General features: G+C 34.9%; 1 protein-coding gene across 1 annotated transcript in view; it reads left to right on the forward strand.

Annotated features, from left to right (window-relative positions):
• Positions 1–19,976, forward strand: part of CHRNA7 (cholinergic receptor nicotinic alpha 7 subunit) — a 180,348-nt gene that overhangs the window by 136,118 nt on the left and 24,254 nt on the right. The window lies entirely within an intron of this gene.

A 19,976-nucleotide genomic window follows, 5' to 3' on the forward strand; every position in this document is an offset into this window, starting at 1 on the left:
TTGGGATGGTCAAGGAATTAGGGATTCAGTGTTGGAGAGATTTTCAGGAACAGACCCCACAGGAATTAATTACAGGGTGACAGGATATAAACTCAACGCTTTTAGCCTTGAGGTAGGGAATAGGTGCTTGGCCACAGAGGTACAAGACCAGAATTCAGTTATTGGAGGGGTGGGGTTAAAAATCAAAGATCAACTGCCCTAAATTTTTTTAAAGAACTTTACTGTACCATTGGTTTAGGGACAGAATTGGTTCAATATCTGTTTTGAGGCCATAGATAGAGGTGGGAATTAAACAGCTTCCAAGATTAGAGATGTGCAAGGACAGGGGCCAGTCAGGACTTGATACCTCTAATGTTCCAGTTTCCATCCAAGTACCTAATACATGTGAGCTCTTTCCCACCTCTTCAGTGTTATCTTCTGGAGTGCTGCATCTCCTAGGAGATTTTGTTTGCTTCACAGATTACATTCTATTTCAGCTGCTGCTCCGATTCTAACAAATAGTACAATCCATGTAAATGAACTCAATGCACCCAATACTGATGAGGGAATTTAAGCACTGAGAACATTTCTCAAGATCCTGAATATTTATTTGGATGCACATAGGAATGATAGGAGAATTACTAGGTATTGCATATATAGAGAATACTCTAATTGAGGGAACTTTATTGCTTTTCTTTTTATCATTTCCAAAAATTCACTAGCTGATCAACTTCTATTTTGATATCCCATAATCATTTCTTCTTATTCATATTAACATAAAACTGCTTACTTTGGTCCTTCTTTTGGCAATGGCTAACATCTCTGATTCATTTCTAATCAACACAAAGCTGTTTGTTTCATTCCTTAAAAAAAAAGGAAGGAGTGTGAACATATGGTTACCTTCCCAGGAAAGAAAGGAAACCAAATTTAAACTAAGGAAAGAGGAGGAGAGAGAAAAGTTTTCAGGTATAGCTGCTAAACCAGATACAATAGAAGACTAATATAAATGTGAGCAACTAATGGGGGTTCTTTGGGATTTATGGGTTGGATTAAATAGCCCCCTCCAACTATGAAATTCTATGATTCTCTGAATTTACAGGGATATAGAATTTGGTTTCATAAAAAATGAAACAATATAAGAAGAAACCAAAAACTTTTTAAATAGAGCTGCCCAGAGGCATATTTTGGAGACATAGGTATGTTTATATATGTGTGTGGAGAGTGAATTCTCCATTACTAGAGGAGTAAAAATAGAGGGTAAGTGGCCATTTATTGGTGGTAAATAACATTCATAATTTCAGTGGAGATTGACTTGAGATGTGTCAACTGAGATTTTGCAAATGTAGAATATCCTCCATTTATCATGTTATTGAAAAGCATTTCAAGTCACAGAAAACTCATACAATCTCATTTCCATAACTTCTCCAACAAATAATCTTCCATCCTTTAGTTATGTGATAGGGAACCCATTACCTGATGAACTAGCCTGAGCTACTTTACGACTGTTCTGTTAGGAAGTTTTTCCTTATGTCATTTGAAATCTGCTTCTCTGTAGTTTCCAGCCATGAATCCTAGTTATATCCTTCATGACCAAGCAAAATAGTTTTAATCTTTCTGATGCTTCTTCCAAGGCTTCCAGGACTTTCAGGAGTTGATTTTCTCATCTCTAGTTTAAATACCACTACAATTATCCCTTCCACATACATTGTGTGCCTGTGATCTGGAAAACTATGCAAAATTTTTTGGCCCTCCCTTCATACCAGAGAAGTTTGATTTTTTTTCTTTTTATAGATTATTTACAGTACCTTAAAACATAAAATATGTTTTATGATACAATATTCTATGTATATTTAATGCATTTCTGAATTTCCAAATTTTTTCTATGTTGTCTTCTGATCTTTGTGTGTTGCTGCAGTTTCTGCAAAACTTTCCCAAAATTCCATTCAATTTCTCACACTGATCTAATATATTTAGACCACATTGAGTCTCATTGTGGAAGGTATAACTTTTAATTAATCCTCTTTTGCATTCATGCTTCTACCATACTCATCACTCTTTGTTTGTTTTTCTGTTTGTCAACCTTCATCTTAAAATGGGACAACAAAAGAGAATATGATATTCAAGTTATGGTCTGACCAGGAAAGAGAACAATGGGACTATTATCTTTCTCATTTCAGTTGCCCTCCTTCTTGATTTAGTCGACAATCCTGCTAGCTTTTAGGAGGATTGTAATATAATACTATTAATGCATTAAGCTTGGATTCCAGCAGTGCCAACTCATAACTGCTCCATTCTGTATTTATGCAGCTTATTTTTGTCTCCTATTATGGAAAATTATATTTATTTAAAGTTATTTATTCACCTTTTCACCTCAGTATTTATTAATTTTGATCTTAATAGCTTAAGAGGATCATTGTTTTATTCTGTTAATATTATTTTGAATCCTGTTATACAATGTGTTGCCTATGCCTCTAGTTTCATGTCATCTATGAATTGATACACTTTCCAATTAGGTATAATTTTATCTAGATCATTACTTAAAATGTTGAATACCACAAAACGAAGTTCAAATTTTTGAGATAGTCTACTATAAATTACCACTATCCCACTGTTAATTAAATAATTATTAAATTAAATAGTGCATCATTTCTTATCATAAATTATGTTATTAATTATATAATTTTCATTCACATTATTATAAATTATTAAATTAAACAATTATTAAATAAATTATCACTCTACCAAAAATTTCCTTAAGTGCAATTTCTATCATGTCATCTTCCATTCCCAATAAACTCTAATGGCTCCATATTACCTTTAGGATCAAATTCAAAATGATGGTCAAAGTTCTCCCTCACTCCAACCCTTCTATGTTTTTGACTGTGTATTTAACCCCAGTGTACTCTTTGATCTAATGATACTGGCTTCTTTATTGTTCCATGAACAAGATTCTCAATCTTCTGGCTCTGTTCATTTTCTTCTGCTATTTTCCATGCCTGGAATTTTCTCTCTGATTCTCATTTTTGCCTTCTGGCTTTCTTAAGTTCTCAGCTCAAAACTAACCTTCTACAAAAAGCCTTTCTTAACCCCTGTTAATTCTAGTGTCTTCCCTCTGTTGTTTCTATTTATCCTCTATGTAATTTGTTTGTTTAATTTGTTTGCTTGTTGTCTCTCCAATTATATTGTGTGCTCATTGAAGTAGGCAGTTTTTATCTTTTTTTTGTTGTTGTTGCATTTCTAGCAATTTTTACAATGTCTGGCACTTAGTAAGTACTTAATAAATGCTTATTAACTTATCAATATTCAATAATGGGTCATTCAATTTTTGCTTGAAGACTCAGAGATGAACATCTGATAAAATTGTTCATTTTATTTTTAGACAAGTCTTAATAGGAAGTTTTTGTTTATGTCAAACTAAAATTTTGTTTTTTTTTCAACTTTCACATATTTCTCCTATGTCTAACTTTTTGAGCCAAACAGAAATAGCTTATTTCCTCTTCCATATGATCCTACTATAATATCCTTTTGAATGCTTAAAGACCATTTTTCTGTTCTTCCTCATGGAGTATGTTCCAAACTGAAATTCATTATTTCTGTATCCAATCCCATCCTTCTTGTAAATATCCCATTTCCTGCCCTCTCACTTATGCTGAAAATTTAAATTATTCTAGACATTTTCATAATTTTTTCCGTATCTAGTCAACTGCCAAATTTAGTTGGTCCTCCATAACATTTCTCACGTTTATAGTCTTTTCTGTACTGTATTACCCTAGTTCAAATCCTAAGCCCTTCTCACCTAGACTTTTAAAATAGCTTTTTAATTATTTTTTTGTTTCTAGTATCCCTACTATTCTAATCTATTCCCCAAATAGATGCCAGAATAATCTTCCTAAGATTTAGGTCTGATCTTGTTATTTCTCTGCTCAAAAGTTATCAGTGGCTCCCAGTTGTTAACTTGTTAACTTGACCTTTAGAGTTTTGGAATTCTGGTTACCACTTGTTTTTTTCCAACTTATCTCATATCACTCCTTTTCATGTTCTCTTTGTTCTATAAAGCCTGGGCTGTTGGTTGTTTGCTAAAATCAGTGTTCTTTCTCTGTTTCATGCATTTGCATAAATTATCCCCTCCATTTGGAAAGCAGCAAGGTGGGACTATGGAGAGAGTAGTGGATCTGGAGTCAGGAAGACTCATCTCTTCCTGAGTTAAAATTCTGTTTTAGATACTTACTTGCTATGGGACCCTGGGCAAGTCACTTAACCCTATTTTCTTCTTCATCTATACAATGAGTTGGAAATTGAAATGACAAACGACTCCAATATCTTTGCCAAGAAAATCCCAAATGGGGCCACAAAGAGCTGGACACAAGTGAAATGACTAAACAACAATAACAACATATTCAAAGTATACTCATTCCTTTCCTAAACCCTTCAGACTCCTGAACATGCCCCAGGGGTTAGTTGAATGCCATCTTTTTAGTGAAGTCTTCTTTGATTCTCCTTGTTGTTAGTACTCTTCTCTATCTTTTGACAACAGTGACTATTTCATTTATTTATATCATTATTATCTTTTGCATACAACATGAACTTAACCGAACCATTTCAGTATGTTAACTTGCTATCCAGAAATAGAAATAAATGCCTTTTTATTTAGAAACCATCTTTTTTAAACACATTTGGTTTTGAAACTCATCTGAATCTCTTGTTTTCAGTTCACTAATTAGTCATTGATTAGTGATTGATATCAGTCACTGACAGTGATGAAAATGCTACATGTCCCTAAGGTCTTCAATTTCTTGCTCAGGCCACCATAATTTCTTAAAACGCTTTTTAGGTTTTTTTTCTGGTGCTGTAATTTTCCCCATGTGAATCACTAGGAAAGGTTAGTTATTATTATTAGGTTTGAGAAATCATGTCCTAAATGGTTTGCTTTTTCCATGGTTCCATTAGGTTGACATATTGCTATTTTGGTACCCCTCATTAGGTAGTTACTAACTACTTCCCTTTGTCTTTTTTTTCCTATGACTGTTATTGACTGTTTCCCTGATGATTGATATATATGATTATTCATTTTCTCTTCCTATCATGCAGAGGAAAGCATGCTGAATGTGGAATAAAATAACTCATGTTTGAATGTGGAATAAAATAATTCATGTTTGAATCTCGGCTTTACTTCACTCTAATTGTGTCATCTTGTACTTTTTCATCTATGAGAACATTAGACTATAGAGTTCCTAAGATCTCTTGGAATGTTAAATCTACAATTCCATTATCTTCAGATGGTCCAGATCTACCTTCTTTAATAAGAACTTTGTCTATTGCATATCTCCAGACCTTCATGGGCTTCCCTTCCCTGAGTGATATTCTTCCATCTTCCAACTTCCTGATCATAGTAAAAAATCCCCATCTATTTGGATCCTTTTTTCCCTTTTTTATTTCTCTTTTAAAACACTTTTTAAAAGAATCATTTCATTCTCCCCAGTAACTTGAAGACAGTTAATTTGTGATCCTTCAGTCCTTTTACATACATTGATAGGGAGACCAACTTGCATTTTGTGCATCCTTCACTGTTCCTAGATACAGGAGCACAAATATAATCCATGCTCTTCAGGTCATTACAAAATTGATGTCATTCTTCATCCTTGCTTGGAACAAGACATTAAATATTCTGTCTTTTTTGTTGATAGCTCAGTTGGGATAACACGATGAATTTCTGTGTGCTGGCTGGGCTGTGGCTCATCTTAATTCCAAGGTTAAAGCAGAAAAAGAAAAATATTTATTTGCTTTCTCTCTCTTGCTCAAAGAATTTCTTTGTTTTTACTTGAAGTGGGGAAAATGGTTCCAGATATTCTACCACCTAAAATTCTAAGCAAGGTAACCTTGTGATATAAAGAATTTTCAAACTATTGGAAAAAAACAAGTAATGACTATGTTATCTTTGTTCAATAACTGCCGTCCTAGGTGGGTTTAAAAATATTAGTTCACTGTAGGTGTAAAGTCTGCCATCAGCTACTCAACTGTCTTTGATAGGAGCATTTAGGGAGTCTCTGGATAGAAGCTTCAGATGATTAGTCAGGGCCATTGTAGAAAATGGAGATGAAACACATGGTGGGAAAAAGCCTATCAAAAGGAAAGTCCTGCTGCAGATGCAGAGATAAGACAGGTCTTTATTTTGGAAATCCTTTGAGTGAGTCCTGATGCAGGAAAGATGACAAACTTGGAATTTAGACCAAAGGCCTTTGCTTCAAGATTGTATGTAAGTTGGCATTCCTCAGCTGGGTAGCAGCAAGATGCTTAAGGAGGCAGTTAACACTGAAATTTTGATAATAAATTGAAGAAATTAGCTAGCCACTGAGAAAGAACCCTTGGGGGCAGGGAAGAAAAATTAAATGAAGACTTATTAAGAGTAAGCCAATCAAGAAGGATTTGCTAAGCTCGTATTGTGTGCCAGTCACCATGCTGGATACTGTTCCTATCTCCAAAAAAACTTATGTTCTATAAGGAAGAGAGGAGAAGGGAATGAAACAAACATTTAACGGACTAGGCCTGGACTTTAGGAAATCCTCTTTGACAAGTTCTGTGGACAATGGAGAGGAGAGAGGTTTGAGGAGGGAAGAATTGGCGGGTTATCATAATAGTCTAAATGATATGGGTTTGAAAGTCTGAAATATATGGGCAGTCTCCTCATATATGGAATCCTCTACTCCCATCTTTCTCTGCCTTCTGATTTCCTTCAAGACTCAAGTCAAATTCCATTTTTTTTTCCATTTTTTACAGGAGGACTATCCCAGGCTTCTGGTCCCCCCAACTGCCTTCTGCCTAAGATTCTCTTCCATTACACTGTATATCTTGTATATCTTAATTATTTGTATGCTACCTTCTTCATTAAAGTGTGATCTCCTGAGGACTGGGGCTGTATTTTATAGTGCCAAGGCAGTTGATGGTTCAGTGGATCAAATCTGATTTCAGATACTTATTAGCTGTATACTTATAAGCAAGTCATTTAACCATTATCTACCCCAGTTTCCTTAGTAAAATGGGATAATAATAGCACCTACTTCACAGGGTCTTGGTGAGGATTAAATAATATTTATAAAATCACTTATTACAATATCGGACACACAATAGACACTGTGTCAATGCTTATTGATTTTTCTCTTCCCTTTCTGTTCTTTTTCTTCCCTATCACATTGTTGCTCAGGTGATCGATTGTTTCCAACTCTATGTGACCCTATGGATTATATGATCCATGAGGTTTTCTCAACAAAGATACTGGAATGACTTGCCATTTTCTTCTCCAGTGGATTAAGATTAAATGTCTTGCTTAGGTTCATGCAGCTAGTAAGTGTCTGACACCATATTTTGAACTTTGATCTTCCTGACTCACAGAGAAAGCAGTTTATCCACTGGGCTATCATACACATAGCTGTAGTGCTTAGGTTATACTTGTGGACTAACTGACCAGAGAGACAATAAATAAGAATTGATCTATGATTAAAATATGTAGTAGAATGAATAAGGAGTTAAAATTTCTCTGAGATTTCAAACCTGGATAGCTAGAAAGATGGTAATGCTCTTGCCAGAAATAGGGAAATTTGGAACAGAATAGGTTTGGGGAACAAGAAAATGAATTATTTTTTGAATGTGTTGAGTTTGAGACGCCTAAAGGATATCCAGTAGGAAATGTCCAGTAGACAGTAATATAGGTCTGGAACTTTGGAATATGACAAGGGCTGGACAGATATATCTGGAAGTCATGCTTGCCATATAGGACAGTGAAATTTAATGATAAGCATCCTTGATTTGAATCATAAACTCTCCCTTTGAGCTTTTTTTGGATATTTTACCATTATATATAGAAATAGAAATTTATCAAAGTATTTGGTTCTTTTTAATAAAAATTATTGTTATATTTGGAAAATGCACTAAGTTAATGATGTTTGCTAAGAATAAGCTTTTCTTAGTTTTTCATGCCTGAGGAAAGCTTGACTTAGGAGCAAATACTTATGATACAATTCTGATGTTTAGGAGCAATTAATTAGGCTTTATAGGCCTTGACTCCTAACCTCAAACCTAATTTATTTAATGACAGCAAATATCTAGATAAATTAGTTAAAACAAAGAAAAATACTCCGTGAATAGCAAAAAAGTGAATGACAACCAGTTTCATTTTTTAAATTATTGGTGACTTTGATGCAATTCACCTTTTTCATTATCACACTATGTATACAAAGCCTAGAAATCTCATTTTACTAGTAGTATCCCCATCATTCATTGAAGTGAATCCACTGGCCTGGTTTATGTTAACTTCTGGTTCAGGAACTCTGATACTTAAAAATACTCAGAAAATTCCATCTGTTTCAAGGTATATTGGTAATGGGCACTGAAATTCCATGCTGCCAATTGCTAGCATTTAAAATGCATGAACAAAAATGGAAACCAGTTCAAATTGTCCATCATGTGGTTTCTTTCTCAAAGCTTTATTTCTTCTTAAGCAATTTGGTATGTCCACTTTCTCCCCATTCATGCCATTTCCTAGCTACTTCATCTTCATTTATTCTGTTTCTACTCTGTCTCACAGGGATGTTATAAGCCAGAGAGAATGAAGGATTAATAAGAAGCATTATTAATCATGCTTAGGCCTGGCACTTAAATAGTCTAGAAGCACATTGCATATGGACTTATGAAATCAAAAGATTCTGTTTTTGTTATTTATTCTCCATTTTTCTGCTCTTTTCTTTTACCAATATTATCATTCCCTGACAAGAGGCAGGTTTTTTTGTTACTGTATTCTTGTAGTCCCTTCATTTTGTTCTCTTGCTGTGTGGGTATTTGTTTCTGTCTTCTTCACATCATTTATTCTCTGCTGAGCACTTAATCATGTTTTCTCCTCCCCCCCCCCCCCAATATCAGCTTCAAGTCTACCTTAGTCAGTGTTTTCTGGTCTATTTAAAATTAAACAGATTCAATTCTGAGAGGCCTTAAGGCTTGGGACTGCTGACTTGGTAATAATAATGATAGCTCCATTTTATAGAGTGTTTTAAAGTTTACAAATCACTTTCTTCACAAGCTCCTTGAGAATAGGGATCGCCTCATTCTTTGCATCTGTTATAGCACCTGGCACATAATAGCTATTAATAAATGCTGATTGATTGCTGATCTCTATGACTGAGCTAATATAAATGTTTTAGCCACCTTTTACAATTGAAAAAATCAAGGATCTGAGACTTGTAAGTGATTTGGGTAAGGTCATATTGTTAGTAGTGTGGTGAATAAAGTGCTGGGACTAAGGAAGACCAATCTTCTTGAGTTCAAATCTTACTTCAGACCTGTGTGACTCTGGGCAAGCCACTTAATCCTGTTTGCCTTAGTTTCCTCATCTATAAAATGAACTGGAGAAGGAAATGTCAAACCATTCCAGTATCTTTGCTAAGAAAACCTCAGATATGTCATGAAGAATTGGATATGACTTAAATGATTGAATGATAACAGCAAAATGATAACCAGGATTCAAATGCAGGTTTTATGAAGCAAAATCCAACATTCTTTCCACTATATTATATTGTCAACATATTTTTGTTCTTGATCATGCTTAAATGTAATTAAATTTTCTTCTAGGTCTCAAGAGTTGATTAGTTACTTAGTTTGCTTATCTTTTACTTGAATTGGCAAAAGGTGGCTTCCTCATATTGTAAATTGGGTCCAAGAGACTGAATGATTTGCTTAAGGTGCCGAAGCCATCTTAGGTTTAGCAGGCCTATTCCTCCTCATCATAGTGCATTCTTTACTAATATCCCACAGTCACAAAAGCAACCACAGTAAAACAAACCCCAAAATACCCACACGATACCCTTTTGTAGTCTTGATCTGTTTTGGGCAAATGATTCTCTAGGGTAGCTAGCCCTCTGACCAGGGATGGTTTGGACAATCACCCAGTTTCTACAATAATGTTTATTATTTATCCCCTAAGGCCTTAGCTAGCTAAGATACTATGAAGTATAGTAAAAAGAACAGTAAATTTGGAATTTGAGACTTTGCTGCTTAACTATAGGAATGACTTCCTGCAAGTCATTAAACTGGAACTAGTTTTCCCATCTGTAAAGTGACTGATTGGCCTAGATGATTGCTAAGGTCTATTGGAGTTTTTAATCCTATATTATTACTCTTATGCCTCTTCTTTTTTAACATTGCCTTATTTCATGTGATCACTGTTTCAAGACTTGGACTAAAGATGCTTGTTTGTCTTGAAAAATATCCTTCTCTCCATCTAGGATCCTGCCCACCATGCTGAGATGGTTTAAGTTATATCCTAGTAACTATGCTTGTGCTAGCTAACAAATTGGAGAACTAACAACTAAGAAGGAAGAAATGGAGTTCCTAGGAACATACAATATATAATCATCCTAGTATCTCTAATCAATGAAAGGTGAAGGCATTTCTGTATTTGTTTAGTCATTTTCAGTAATGTCTAACTCTTTGTGATCCCATTTGGGGTTCCTTGATAAAAATTCTTGAGTGTTTTGCCATTTCCTTCTTCAGATGAGAAAACTGAAGCAAGCAGAGTTAGAGGGCCTGTTCAAGGTCATAGGATAGTAAGTGTCTGAGGCTTTGAACTCAAGTCTTCTTAACTCTAGATCTGGCATTTTATCTACTGCACCACCCAGCTATCTGAGGAAACCTTTATTCCACAAAAGTTACTTCTTCCATTACATGGGATGCTGCATTGTGTCTTTCCTGGATCAGTGCATCAGCAAGCATATATTAAATGTTCCAGGAACCAGGATAAAAAGACCTATATGAAGATATCGCATACACATGTAAATCTGTACAAAATAGATACAAAATAAATATAGAGTAATCTTTGCTACTAGTAGCTGGGGAGAGTAAGAAAGGTTTCATATAGAAGATGGTATTTGAGGTGCCCAATTTGGCCATATTATAGGGTGCATCAAAATGATTGATGGGTAAGTATGGAAAAATAGGTTGGAACTGGGTTATTAAGGAGTTATGGGTAAAAATCTACAAAAAAGGGGAAGAACCTGTTTTCTAAGAAGATGCTTAAAATTAGTTTAATATAAAATAATAAAAATTGTTTCTGACAGACTTGTGACTAAAATGCAAAGTGCAGAATTTTCTTCTACATATCCTCAATGATCTGCTCAAGTTTTAGAAATTTTTTCAGAGGTCTCCAAAGTGGGAGGGCGCATGTGATAGCTTGAAAAACTGGTTACTTTGTCTTCTGATATCTCTAGAAAAACAGAAATAATGGGAAGGGAGCTCAAGTTATGGAATTATCCCTGGGGATGTAACCCTCTCACAGCCCATACATTTCTCTGTTCTAGCTCTGTCTTTCCTTCTCCCAAAAGCTGACCATATATAAAAGAAATAAGCAATCCAGAAGAACCTGCACACATTTGAAATATGGAGGCACTACCTTGTAGGGATATGGAATCCCATTGTCACCCATACTGCTTACAAAAACCTGGATCTCCTTCAGATTCTCTGGAAGCTCATTCAATGTCAGACATAGTAGGCATTTTCCTCAGTAAATTCAACTTTGTTATCACTTCTCTTCTGGAATGTAGCAATTCGCAGGCAGATGTGATGCTGTGAAAAGCTGAATTTGGAAACCCAAGGGATCAATCACCTTGACAGTACTTTCTACAGACTATAAACTTTGCAGCCAGTGAACCTCGGCCAGAGCTATTATGGCAATAGGCACGATGTGACTGTACTCAGGCATATTTGTCTGTCCTCCAAGTGTTCATGATTCCAGCAGCCAATGGAAGGTCCATCTTAGGTTTCTGTACTTCTCTCACATTGGCGTGTCCCTCCTGGTAAGGCTTGCTGGGTAATGATACTCCATCCCTGACATGATGGCTCAGTACCAGCTCATGAGTATCTGATCGAGACATTCTCCATCATCACTCGTGTCTTTTTAGTGGCTGCAAGCTCTGATGTGTAATTTCTGGCTTGTATTATTGAAAGACTCCTCTGATTGATCTCTCTGCTTAAAGTCTCTCTTCATTTTAGATCATCTTTCAATAAGTTGCTCCAGCGATCTTCCTAAAATGCACATCTAATCATGTCACGCTCTTCCTCAGTAAATTCCAGGGATTCTCTATTACCTTTAGGATTAAATATCAAATGCTGACTTTGACATTTAAAGTCTTTTACAATTACCTTTCTAGTCATCCATTTGCTTCTCTTCATGTACTCTGTGATGTAGTACAACAATGGACTTGCTGTTCTTTGCACAGAATACAACCTCTCACTCCTGTGTCTTTTCCCTGACTTTCCCCCATTGAAATATTCTTTCCTCACTTCTTCTTCCTAGAGTCTATAGTTCTGAAAGATTCAGTTCAAATGCTACCCTCTGTAGGAGTCCTTTACCAGTCCCTCTTCTACTGGTAGCTTCCTAGAGCAGCCTAAATAAGATTAAAATGTAATTGGGAAATATTTGACAAAACAATTAAAAATACAATACAACACAGATAATATTAATTTGTGGTTTTCTAAGTCATTATGCAGGATTTGTTTCTATTTGAGTTTGACACTGTTCTATTTATTATATATATTATTTATGTGTATACATACATATGTACTCACATATATACACATATATGTATATAATATATATATATATATATATATATATATATAGTTATTGCATGTGGTTTTTTATAGTAGAATGTGAATTCCTTTGATACGGACTGATTTTTGTTGCTGTGTTATTTTCAGCTCTTAGTAAGTAAGTACCTATCACTTAGTAAGTGTTACATCATCTCCTGTTGACTGCCTGACTCATCTAATCATTCAAACTGTGTTTGGGTACCCAGAATTCACAGGACCTTATGAAAAATCACTGCATGGTCCTATAAGAAAAACCTCAGGTGGACTAAATATCTCAGAGTGAGCTGAGGCTGGGCAGAAAAGCTAAGGATATAGGAGGTGGATTAAAGATGCATAGGACCACAGCTTAGGGTGCATAGCATGGGTCTAACTGATGATAGAAAAATAGAACTGCTTAACTTTTGTTTTCTTTATGAAAGAGCCTGATCTTTGGATTGGAAAGGACAGAACAAAAGATGGATAACTGGCAGGGGCTACTAGAGATAAGTTAGGACATAGTAAGAAAAAACTGTATCCTTTATGAGTTCAAGTCAGTGGGTCCTATAAACATTCAAAATTAGTGGCTCACTATTAGTCAAATTGGGGCACTACTAAGCCCTGTGGATATAAAAAAAAGGGGCAAAAATAATTTCCTGACCTCAAGAAATTTGGACTGACTATAGAGTAACAGACACATACTACACTGTTGGAAAAGGGTAGATGTTATAATTTTCAAAAAATGAAGAAAACTGAGTTTACATACTATAAGCCAATGAACTTAGCTATTCTGTTTTTGCATATCAAAATCATCTGGACACTATGATCCAGTTGATAGGCTAGCTCATCTGTTTAACTTGTCCCAGTAAATAACGATTGCTTCTTCCCCACCAAATTCCCTTTATTGCAGCAACAAAGATGACCCTCAAATGGGGCTAAGTCAAGAAAAGCTTTCTCAGCTTCTTTATAGAGTAGCTAGATGAGCAATGACTGTAGATTTAAAGGTGGAAGGGACTAGAGCACATGTAGTCTAATCCATCATTTTCCTGATGAGGAAATTGGAATTCAGAAGGAAAAGTGACTTTTACTAAGTCACACAGGTTGGAACTAGAAAATCTAAGATTTGAGTCCAACTATATTTATCTCTAAACCAGCCTTTTTATTTCCTAAGTTGTTTTACTGCACTGCCTTCCTGAAGTGATTTATTTGAGGTAGCAAAGGGGAATCAAGATTTTTCAAATGGTGGCTTCTCTGATGAGTGCTTAATTCTTGATACCATGCTTCTCTTTATTGCTGTACCAGAAAAATGCTGATGAGGTCGGACAGTAGAGCCCCTGAGAGAGGAGAGATTGGCATTTTTTGCACAGGTCCCAACTCAGTGCCCTAGCTGGGCCAGGGTTCTACTTGGGCAAAGCAGGCTTTACTCAATGCCGGGCATGTCTTTGTATAATTTCCTCCTTACCCCTCAGAATGTTCCAGAGGAATGACTAGGGTATTCCTTGACAACTTCATAGCAGCCTATTTTCTCCTATCATCCTGTTCCCAAGAATATGGTTGCCTTTATTATTTCCAATACAAAGCTGCACTTTTAAAGAGCTCTAGTCTTGATTCTTTTACTCACCAAATGATCAAATTCCACTTGAGAGTTGATTTTGAATTGAATCAGACACAGGTACTTAAAAACTGGGCTTTGCCTGAGTTACATTAGAGACAGGCATCTTGTTGGTTACTCGATGTTAAGAAAATCTGTCTATATTCATGTGTAAAGCAATGCACACTTATGGAAAAGGTTGGGGGGGGGAGTATTTGGCTTTCTCAGGGCAGTGCTCTGGGAATATCTTTTAGTTACTGGCTTGTGCTGACTATGACAAACTCAGCCCTAGATCATGGATTGTCTGCCTTCTCAGGGATGTTGTCCACATTAATCTGACCATATTAATTACTAATATAGAGGTCACTCAGAAAGTTAACTCCTTTTTTAAAAAAAAAGTTCTTGTAAACAAAAATCAATGCAAACAAGATTAGAGGGAAATAGAAAACTGGGAATTTTTTTTTTTTTTACATCCAAAGGTTCTGATAAAATTCTCAGTTCTTTTTAATTAATTAGTCAATTAATTTTAATACACATTGCTTTATGAATCATGTTAGGAGAGAAAAATTAGAACACAAGGGAAAAACCATGGGAGAAAGGGGAAAAAAAGAAGTTAAAAGAGCATATGTTCATTTACAGTTAATCTCCATAATTCTTTTTCTGGATGCAGATGGTATTTTCTTTCCAAAGTCTATTGGGATTGCCTTGGATCACTAAACCATTAAGAAGAACCAAGACTTTCATAGCTGATCTTTGCACATTCTTCCTGTTATTATGTACAATGTATTCCTGGTTCTGCTTGTTTTGCTCAGTGTTAATTCATATAAATCTTTCCAGACCTTTTTAAAATCAGCTTGTTCATATTTTTAATAGAATAATAATATTCTATTACCTTCATATACCACAACTTGTTCATCCATTCCTCAGTTGATGAGCATCTACTCATTTTCCAATTCTTTGCTACCACAAAAAGAATTGTAAACATTTTTGCACATTTTTCCTTGTTTATGATTTCTTTGGGTATGCATAGTTTTATAGCCCAGATTGCTCTCCAGAATGGTTGGATCATTTCACAACTCTAACCACAATGCATCAGGATCCCAATTTTTTCATATTTCCAACATTTATCCTTATCTTTTTCTGCCATCTTAGATAATCTGAAAGATCAGAATTGTTTTAATTTGCATTTCTCTAATCAATAATGATTTAGAGCATTTTTATATGACTATAGACGGCTTTAATTTCATCATCTGAAAATTGTCCTTGAAAATTGTTCATATCCTTTGACCATTTATCAGTGACTTGTATTTTTATAAATTTGACATAGTTATTTATATATTTTAGAAATAAGACATTTATCAGAAACATTGGCCATGAACTCCCCCCCAGCATTGTACTTCCCTTTTAATCTTGTTTCTGTTGATTTTGTTTATACAAAACCTTTTTAATTTAATTTAATCAAAATTGTTCATTTTACCTTTTGTAATGTTATCTAGTGGTTTTTTTTTTTTTGTTGTTGTTGTTGTTTGTTTTTTTGGTCATAAATTCATTCATTCTCCAAAGCTCTTATAGGTAAATTATCCCTTGCTCTTCTAATTTGCTTATGATATCATTCTTTATGCTCAATTCATATACCCATTTTGACCTTATTTTGGTATGGAGTGTGAGATATAGGTCTAAGCTGATTTCTGGCATATTATTTTCCAGTTTTCCCAGCAATTTTTGTCAAATTGTGAATTTATCCCAGAAGCTGGAGTTTTATTTTTTTTGGGGGGGGAGTATAAGCTTTCATTATTGTGTTTTATGTATTAAATCTATTCTACTGATCTACCACTCTATTTCTTAGCCAGTACTAAATGATTTTGATGACTGCTGCTTTATATATAGTATCAGGTCTGGTACTGCTAAGCCACCATTCTTGAATATTTTTTCATTAATTCTCTTCATATTCTTGACCTTTTGTTCTTCCAGATGAATTTTGTTATTATTTTTTCTAATTCTACAAAATAATTTTTGGCAGTTTGATTGGTATGGCACTGAAAAAATAGATCAATTTAGGCAGAATTATCATTTTTATTATATTAGCTTGGCCTACCTATGAGCAATTGATATTTTTCCAGTTATTTAGATGTGACTTTATTTGTGTGAGGAGTGTTTTATAATTGTGTCCATACAGTTTCTGGGTTTGTCTTGGAAGATGGATACCCAAATATTTTATTTTGTCTATAGTTGTTTTAAATGAAATTTCTCTTTCTATCTCTTGCTGCTGGGCTTTGTCAGTAATATATAGAAATGCTGATGATTTGTGTGGGACTATTTTATATCTTGTAACTTTCCTAAAACTGTGAATTGTTTCGAGTAGGTTTTTGGATGATTTTCTAGGATTTTCTAAATATATCATTATATCATGCGTTTCTGCATTTGATTGTGATGTTTTTTTTTTTTTCCCCTGATATGTGGTCACTTTTTGTGTAGGTCGCATGTTACTGCTAAGGGAAAGGTATATTCCTTCATATCTGTATTCAAGTGTTCCCTAAAGATTGACCATATATATATCTATTTGCTGTCTATTTCTTCCTGTAACTGATTTAATATCTTTAGCAATTTGTATGCTATACCACTTGGTGCATATACATTTAGTACTCATTAGATATTCTCTCTCTCTCTCTCTCTCTCTCTCTCTCTCTCTCTCTCTCTCTCTCTCTCTCTCTCCTCTCTTTCTCCTGCATATACTTTTGATTTCTTTCCACCCTGTATTTAGTAGTGATTTTTCTTTGACCCACTACTTCTTTATAGGATTAGATAAATTTCTTTACCCAACTGAATGATTGTCATTCCCTCTTTGAGTTAAAACTGATGAGATCAAGCTTCAAACAGTACTCATTCCCTTCACTTTTTCCCCTCCATTGGAACACAGCTTTTGTGCCTCTTCATGCGATTTATTTGTCCCAATATACTTACCCCTTCTTTTTCTCCCAGTACAGCTGTTTTTCTACTCCTTCATATTATTTTCTTTGATATTGTCACATCAGAGTCCATTCACAACCATATCCTCAGTCCATGCGATGTCCCCCTCTGCCTCAGTGACAGATACAATTCTCAAGAGTTACAGATATCATTTTCCCATCTAAGGATGTAAACAGTTTAATTTTTAAATAATATATATTTCCCACTCTTTATCTTTCTATGCTTCTCTTGAGTCCTGTGTTTGAAGATTAAAATTTCTGTTTAGTTCTGTTCAATAGAAAAGATTGAAAGTCTATTACTCATTGAAGATACATTGCTTCTTTCAGGGAAAGCTGGGTAGTTAATTCTTGATTGTAACCCAAGGTCTTTTGCCTTTCGAAATATGGTATTCCAAGTCTTCTTTTCCTTTATTGTAGAAGCTGCTTGATCCTGGATAATCCTGACTATTGCTCCTTGATATTTGAATTTTTTTTTTTGGTCTGGCAGCTTGCAGTATTCTTACCTTGAGGTTGTAGTTCTAGAGTTTTGCCATAATGTTCCTTGGGGGTTCCTTGTGGGATCTCTTTCCAAACGTGATGGATTCTTTCAATGATTATATTCCCCTCTCTGTTTCTAGAATATTGGGACAGTTTTCTTTGATAATTTCTTAAAAAATGTTATCCAAGCTATTTTTTTTGGTCACGGCCTTCAGGTAGACCAATAATTTTAAGTTGTCTCTTCTGGATCTATTTTCCAGTTTGGCTGTTTTTCCAATTTGGTAGTTTACATTTTCTTCCATCTTTTCATTCCTTTTAGTTTGTTTGACTGATTCTTGATGTCTCATAAAGTCATTAGTTTCCATTTGCTTTATTATAGTTTTTAATGTGTGATTTTCTTCAGTTAGCTTTTGTATTGCTTTTTCCATTTTTCAAGGTGGTGTTCAGTAGATTTTTTTTTTTTTTTTGCATTTGGCCAACTGTAGTTTGTAAGAAATTAATTTCTTTTTCCAAGCTGTTGATTCTCTCTTCCATGACTCTCATTTTGTTTTCTCATTTTTTCATCTACATCGCTTGTTTGCCTTTTAAAGTCTTTTATGAGCAGTTCCAAGAATCCTCTTTGGGCTTAAAACTAATTCATCTCACTCTTTGAGATTTCTTCTGAGGATATTTTGTTCTTGTCTGAGTTGGTGTTTTGATCTTCCTTATCAACATTGCAGCTTTCCATGGTCAAGATTCTTTTCTGTTTCTTACTCTTTTTTCTTTCCTTTTCTTTTAATATTTTCTCTTTCTTTACTTTTAAGGTCGAGCTCTGCTCCTGGGATAAAAGAGGCAATGTCCCAAGCTTCCTGGGCAGCATTAAGTCTTAGCTTTGAGTACAGGGACCCTTTATGTTTGCAGAGGATACCTTTATCTGCTTTTTCCAGGAAACAGCCTTGGTTATTTTGCCTTCTGAGCTAGGACTGGGAAGAGTCCTACTGGTTTGTTTTGCTTTTGAACTAAAACTAAGGGTCTCAATTGCTGATCTGCTGTGATTAAGACCTTCTCACTGGCTTTCCTAGAGTCTTTCTGTGCTGTGCTTTTCAACCCAGTAAGACTTATCTTTCTTGAAGTTTTTCCATTCTATATTGAGTTGGAGAGTGGTTTCATTCCATCAGACTGTTCAGAGACTGGGTTTCATGAGTTTTTTGAGGGAAACTAGGAGAGTTTGAGCAGTTTCCTAGCTTCATTAACCATCTTGGCTCCTTAAGAAAGGACTTCATTTCTAAAATATATAGAGAATTAACTAAAATGTATAAGAATACAAGTTATTCTCTAATTGATAAATGGTCAAAGATGTGAACAGACAATTTTCAGGTGGAAGAAATTAAAGCTATTTCTAGTCATATGAAAAAATACTCCAAATCACTATTGATCAGAGAAATGCAAATTAAGACAACTCTGAGGTACTACTACATACCTTTCAGATTGTCTAAGATGATAGGAAAAGATAATGATAAATGTAGGAGGGGATGTGGAAAGACTGGGACACCGATACATTGTTTTGTGGAGTCATGAACTGATCCCACCATTCTAGAGAGCAATATGGAACTATGGCCAAAGTGCTGTCAAACTGTGCATACATACGTTTTGAACCAGCAGCGTCTCTACTGGGCTTATATCCCAAAGAAATCATAAAAAAGGGAAAAGGACCCACATTGCAAAAATGTTTGTAGCAGCCTTTTTTTATAGCGACAAGGAACTGGAAACTGACTGGCTGCCCATCAGTTGAAAGATGGCTGAATAAATTATAGTATATGAATATTATTGTTAAATAAGAAATCATCAGCAGGATGATTTCAGAAAGGCCTGGAAAGACTTAACATGAACTGATGCTAAGTGAAGTGAACAGAACCAAGAGAACATTGTACACAGCAACAAAATTATGCAAAGATCAATTTTGATGGACATGGCTCTTTTCAACAACGTGTTGATTCAGGCTGATTCCAATAGACTTGTGATGGAGAGAGCCATCTGCATCCAGAGAGAGAACTATGGGGGACTGAATGTGGATCACAACATAGTATTTTCACCTTTTTTTGTTGCTTGCTTGCTCTTTGTTTTATTCCTCATTTTTTTCCTTTTTGATCTGATTTTTCTTGTGCAGCATGTTATGTCTTTGCATATATTTAAAAAATAAAAAGGTATTATAAAAAAAAAAAACAACTTTGTTTTTTCCATTGGTAAGCACTTATTTTTTTCTTCCTCTCACCTCCATCCTCAAGGGTGAACAATGAAAACAAAACTCTTATAACAAACATATATAGTCAAACATATACATTTCCATATTGGCCATATTAATTCCATATTAATATTTC

This window comes from Sminthopsis crassicaudata, chromosome 2 (genome assembly GCF_048593235.1).
Source record: "Sminthopsis crassicaudata isolate SCR6 chromosome 2, ASM4859323v1, whole genome shotgun sequence".
Classification (NCBI taxonomy): Eukaryota; Metazoa; Chordata; class Mammalia; order Dasyuromorphia; family Dasyuridae; genus Sminthopsis; species Sminthopsis crassicaudata.